The sequence below is a fragment of the Ascaphus truei genome, chromosome 17 (genome assembly GCF_040206685.1).
Source record: "Ascaphus truei isolate aAscTru1 chromosome 17, aAscTru1.hap1, whole genome shotgun sequence".
In the NCBI taxonomy this organism is placed as follows: Eukaryota; Metazoa; Chordata; class Amphibia; order Anura; family Ascaphidae; genus Ascaphus; species Ascaphus truei.
Genome location: NC_134499.1, coordinates 5,482,489 through 5,487,648, shown reverse-complemented (window position 1 = coordinate 5,487,648; position 5,160 = coordinate 5,482,489). Strand labels below are relative to the sequence as shown.

The 5,160-nt window shown below is 66.1% G+C and overlaps 1 protein-coding gene across 3 annotated transcripts in view; it reads left to right on the top strand.

Moving 5' to 3' along the window:
• Positions 1–2,510: 2,510 nt before the first annotated feature.
• The window catches only part of FANCD2 (FA complementation group D2), a 44,167-nt gene continuing 41,517 nt past the window's right edge, over positions 2,511–5,160 (top strand). For 2 of the 3 annotated variants that reach the window (XM_075573771.1, XM_075573769.1), the window contains exon 1: positions 2,511–2,576. The gene's annotated coding sequence lies outside the window, so the exon portion shown is untranslated. Of the gene's footprint in view, positions 2,577–2,596; positions 2,633–5,160 lie in introns of those variants that run through there. The other variant, XM_075573770.1, reaches the window with a different exon arrangement.

The following is a 5,160-nucleotide window of genomic DNA, read 5'->3' as shown; positions in this document are numbered from 1 at the left end:
CCCATCTGCGCTGCCCCCCTCTTTTCGCAGCCCCTCCCCTCTTTGCTGCCCCCCTCTGCCCCCCCTCTCTCTTCACTGCCCTCCTCTCTCTTTGCTGCCTTCACTCTCTTCGCTGCCCCCTCTTCTCTGCCCCCACTTCTTTGCCCACCTCTGCCACCCTCTGCCCCCATCCTCGCTGCCCCCCTCTCTTCTCTGCCACCCGCTGCCCCCTCACTCTTCGCTGCCCCCTCTGACCCCCCATTTTCGCTGTCCTCCCCTTTGCTGCTCCCCTCTCTCTTCGCTGCCCCTCCCTCTATGCTGTCCTCCTCTGCCCCCCCTCTTCACTGCCCCCCTGCCCCATCCATCTTCACTGCCCCTCCCTCTTCGCTGCCCCCCTCCTCTCTTAGCCCCCACCTCCCTTAGCTGCACCCCTCCTCCACCCCCCCTCCTCCCTTAGCTGCAACCCCCTCCTCTCTCAGCTGCCCCCCTCCTCCTCCCTTAGCTGCCCCCCCTCCTCCTCTCATAGCTGCCCCCCCTCCTCCTCTCTTAGCTGCCCCCCCTCCTCCTCTCTTAGCTGCCCCCCCTCCGCCTCTCTTAGCTGCCCCCCCCTCCTCCTCTCTTAGCTGCCCCCCCTCCTCCTCTCTTAGCTGCCCCCCCTCCTCCTCTCTTAGCTGCCCCCCCTCCTCCTCTTAGCTGCCCCCCCTCCTCCTCTCTTAGCTGCCCCCCCCTCCTCCTCTCTTAGCTGCCCCCCCTCCTCCTCTCTTAGCTGCCCCCCTCCTCCTCTCTTAGCTGCCCCCCCCTCCTCCTCTCTTAGCTGCCCCCCCTCCTCCTCTCTTAGCTGCCCCCCCTCCTCCTCTCTTAGCTGCCCCCCCCCTCCTCCTCTCTTAGCTGCCCCCCCTCCTCCTCTCTTAGCTGCCCCCCCCTCCTCCTCTCTTAGCTGCCCCCCCCTCCTCCTCTCTTAGCTGCCCCCCCCTCCTCCTCTCTTAGCTGCCCCCCCCCTCCTCCTCTCTTAGCTGCCCCCCCCTCCTCCTCTCTTAGCTGCCCCCCCCCTCCTCCTCTCTTAGCTGCCCCCCCCCTCCTCCTCTCTTAGCTGCCCCCCCCTCTCTTAGCTGCCCCCCCCTCTCTTAGCTGCCCCCCCTCTCTTAGCTGCCCCCCCCCTCCTCCTCTCTTAGCTGCCCCCCCCCTCCTCCTCTCTTAGCTGCCCCCCCCTCCTCCTCTCTTAGCTGCCCCCCCCCTCCTCCTCTCTTAGCTGCCCCCCCCTCCTCCTCTCTTAGCTGCCCCCCCCTCCTCCTCTCTTAGCTGCCCCCCCCTCCTCCTCTCTTAGCTGCCCCCCCCTCCTCCTCTCTTAGCTGCCCCCCCCCTCCTCCTCTCTTAGCTGCCCCCCCCCCCTCCTCCTCTCTTAGCTGCCCCCCCCCTCCTCCTCTCTTAGCTGCCCCCCCCCCTCCTCTCTTAGCTGCCCCCCCCCCTCCTCCTCTCTTAGCTGCCCCCCCCCTCCTCCTCTCTTAGCTGCCCCCCCCTCCTCCTCTCTTAGCTGCCCCCCCCCTCCTCCTCTCTTAGCTGCCCCCCCCCCTCCTCCTCTCTTAGCTGCCCCCCCCCCTCCTCCTCTCTTAGCTGCCCCCCCCCCTCCTCCTCTCTTAGCTGCCCCCCCCCTCCTCCTCTCTTAGCTGCCCCCCCCCTCCTCCTCTCTTAGCTGCCCCCCCCCTCCTCCTCTCTTAGCTGCCCCCCCCCTCCTCCTCTCTTAGCTGCCCCCCCTCCTCCTCTCTTAGCTGCCCCCCCCCCTCCTCCTCTCTTAGCTGCCCCCCCCCTCCTCCTCTCTTAGCTGCCCCCCCCCTCCTCCTCTCTTAGCTGCCCCCCCCTCCTCCTCTCTTAGCTGCCCCCCCCCTCCTCCTCTCTTAGCTGCCCCCCCCCTCCTCCTCTCTTAGCTGCCCCCCCCCTCCTCCTCTCTTAGCTGCCCCCCCCTCCTCCTCTCTTAGCTGCCCCCCCCCTCCTCCTCTCTTAGCTGCCCCCCCCCCTCCTCCTCTCTTAGCTGCCCCCCCCCTCCTCCTCTCTTAGCTGCCCCCCCCCTCCTCCTCTCTTAGCTGCCCCCCCCCTCCTCCTCTCTTAGCTGCCCCCCCCTCCTCCTCTCTTAGCTGCCCCCCCCCTCCTCCTCTCTTAGCTGCCGCCCCCCCTCCTCCTCTCTTAGCTGCCCCCCCCCCTCCTCCTCTCTTAGCTGCCCCCCCCCCTCCTCCTCTCTTAGCTGCCCCCCCCCTCCTCCTCTCTTAGCTGCCCCCCCCCTCCTCCTCTCTTAGCTGCCCCCCCCCTCCTCCTCTCTTAGCTGCCCCCGGCCTCTCCCCTCAGTGAGAAGTCGGCGCTCCCCTCAGGACCTGTCACATCGGGGGGCGGGACTTATCCAACCCAAGCTTTTCATTGGCGCGCGCTGTTTGTCCCCGGTCACTCCGCCTGCTCAAGGTCACCGCCTCCCCTCCACTGACAGAGAGACCTGCCTGACCAATCCGAACGTTAGCACGATTGCAGACAACCAATGGAGTGAATGGGCGGGGCTTATCCGGCTTCCCGCGCTTCCTTTGCTGCAGTCAGTGGGATTTTGTGACCTGCAGGTGCGCGCGGGCCTCTGAGTGGGAGTGGGAGGAGTTGGGGGTGTGCGGGCCGCTGAGTGAGTGAGTGAGTGTGTGCGGGCCGGTGAGTGGGGGTGGGTTGGGTGTGTGCAGGCCCCTGAGTGGGGGGGTGGGTTGGGGTTGTGCGGGCCCCTGAGTGGGTGTGTGCGGGCCCCTGAGTGGGGGGGTGGGAGAGGTGGGGAGTGTGTGTGGGCCCCTGAGTAGGGGGTTGGGGGTGTGTGCCCCTGGGTGGGAGGGTGGGAGGTGTGCGGGACCCTGGGTGGGTGGGTGGGAGGTGTGCGGGACCCTGGGTGGGGGTTGGGGGGGTGCGGGCCCCTGGGTGGGGTGTGTGTGTGTGTGTGGGGGGGGGGGGGTGTGCTGGCCCCTGAGTGGTGGGAGGGGGTGTGCGGGCCCCTGAGTGGTGGGGAGCGTGCGGGCCCCTGAGTGGTGGGGAGCGTGCGGGCCCCTGAGTGGTGGGGAGGGGGGTGTGCTGGCCCCTGAGTGGGGGAGGGGAGTGTGCGGGCCCCTGAGTGGGAGAGGGGGTGTGCGGGCCCCTGAGTGGGGGTGGGTTGGGGGTGTGTGGCCCCTGAGTGGGGGGTGTGCGGGCCCCTGAGTGGGGGGTGTGCGGGCCCCTGAGTGGGGTGGTTGGGAGGGTTGGGTGTGTGCATGCCCCCCGAGTGGGGGTGTGCAGGTGTGCTGACCCCTGAGTGGGGGTGTGCGGGCCCCTGAGTTGGGGGGAGGGGAAGGTTGGGGGTGTGCGGGCCCCTGAGGGGGGTGTGCGGGCCCCTGAGGGGGGTGTGCGGGCCCCTGAGTGTGGGGGAGGGTGGTTGGAGGGGTGCGGGCCCCTGAGTGGGGGGAGTGAGGGGTGGGGGGGGTTTGGAGGTGTGCGGGCCCCTGAGTGTGGTTGGAGGTGGGGGGGAGGGTGGTTGGCGGTGTGCGTGTCCCTGAGTTTGTGGGGGGGGGGGGTTGGAGGTGTGCGGGCCCCTGAGTGGGTGGGGGGGTTGGAGGTGTGCGGGCCCCTGAGTGGGTGGGGGGGTTGGAGGTGTGCGGGCCCCTGAGTGGGTGGGGGGGTTGGAGGTGTGCGGGCCCCTGAGTGGGTGGGGGGGTTGGAGGTGTGCGGGCCCCTGAGTGGGTGGGGGGGTTGGAGGTGTGCGGGCCCCTGAGTGGGTGGGGGGGTGGCAGTGTGCGGGCCTTGAGTGGGGGGGGGTTGGAGGTGTGCGGGCCCTGAGTCGGGGGGGAGGCTGGAGGTGTGCGGGTCCCTGAGTGGGGGGGTTGGAGTTGTGCGGGTCCCTGAGTGTGGGGGTTGGAGGTGTGCGGGTCCCTGGGTGCTGGGGTTGGAGGTGTGCGGGTCCCTGAGTGGGGGGGTTGGAGGTTTGCGGGTCCTTGAGTGGGGGGGTTGGAGGTGTGCGGGTCCCTGAGTGGGGGGGTTGGAGGTGTGCGGGTCCCTGAGTGGGGGGGTTGGAGGTGTGCGGGTCCCTGAGTGTGGGGGTTGGAGGTGTGCGGGTCCCTGAGTGTGGGGGTTGGAGGTGTGCGGGTCCCTGAGTGGGGGGGTTGGAGGTGTGCGGGTCCCTGAGTGGGGGGGTTGGAGGTGTGCGGGTCCCTGAGTGGGGGGGTTGGAGGTGTGCGGGTCCCTGAGTGGGGGGGTTGGAGGTGTGCGGGTCCCTGAGTGTGGGGGTGTGCAGGGACAGACACAGTAAGAGGCCCCAGAACGTTATATGCAGATGCTTCTATATATAATTAGACCCCCTATTAACATGTTGCCATGGTAACCATACACTGGGGAAGTTCATATTTTAGGGAACAGGAATGGATTGTTTGTCTATGCAAATCCTTAATGGAACAAAGTGATACTTCTAATTTGTGTGTATCATTCTATCTATCTATCTATCTATCTATCTATCTATCTATCTATCTATCTATCTATCTATCAATCATACACACACACTATTATGGAGTTACAGCGCTTCATTAAAACACATTTTTGAGATGTTAATGCAATTTCATGGGGAATCGGTTGGACTGTTTTGGGTACAGTCTGGACCGCTGCAGTTGTCTGAGGAGCAGATTGAGAATATGGACTTGAAAAATAAGTTGTTACATAAAATTTGCAAGAATATGGCACATTCTATTACCCCCTATACCTCAGATGCCCCCCCCATCTCATACCTCCGACAGCCCCTCCTCGTACCTCCGACGGCTTCCCCCCCCATACCTCTGCCCCCCCCCAAAAAAACTGCCCCCCCCAAAAAAACTCTGCCCCCCCAAAAAAAACTCTGCCCCCCCAAAAAAACTGCCCTCCCAAAAAAAACTCTGCCCCCCCAAAAAAACTGCCCCCCCACAACTCTCCCCCCCAAAACTCCCCCCCCACAAATCTCCCCCCCCACAAATCTCTCCCCCCCACAACTCTGCCCCCCCTACAACTCTGCCCCCCCCCACAACTCTGCCCCACCCATACCTCTGCCCCACCCCGCCATACCTCTGCCCCCCCCCGCCATACCTCTGCCCCCCCCCGCCATACCTCTGCCCCCCCCTGCCATACCTCTGCCCCCCCGCCATACCTCTGCCCCCCCCGCCATACCTCTGCCCC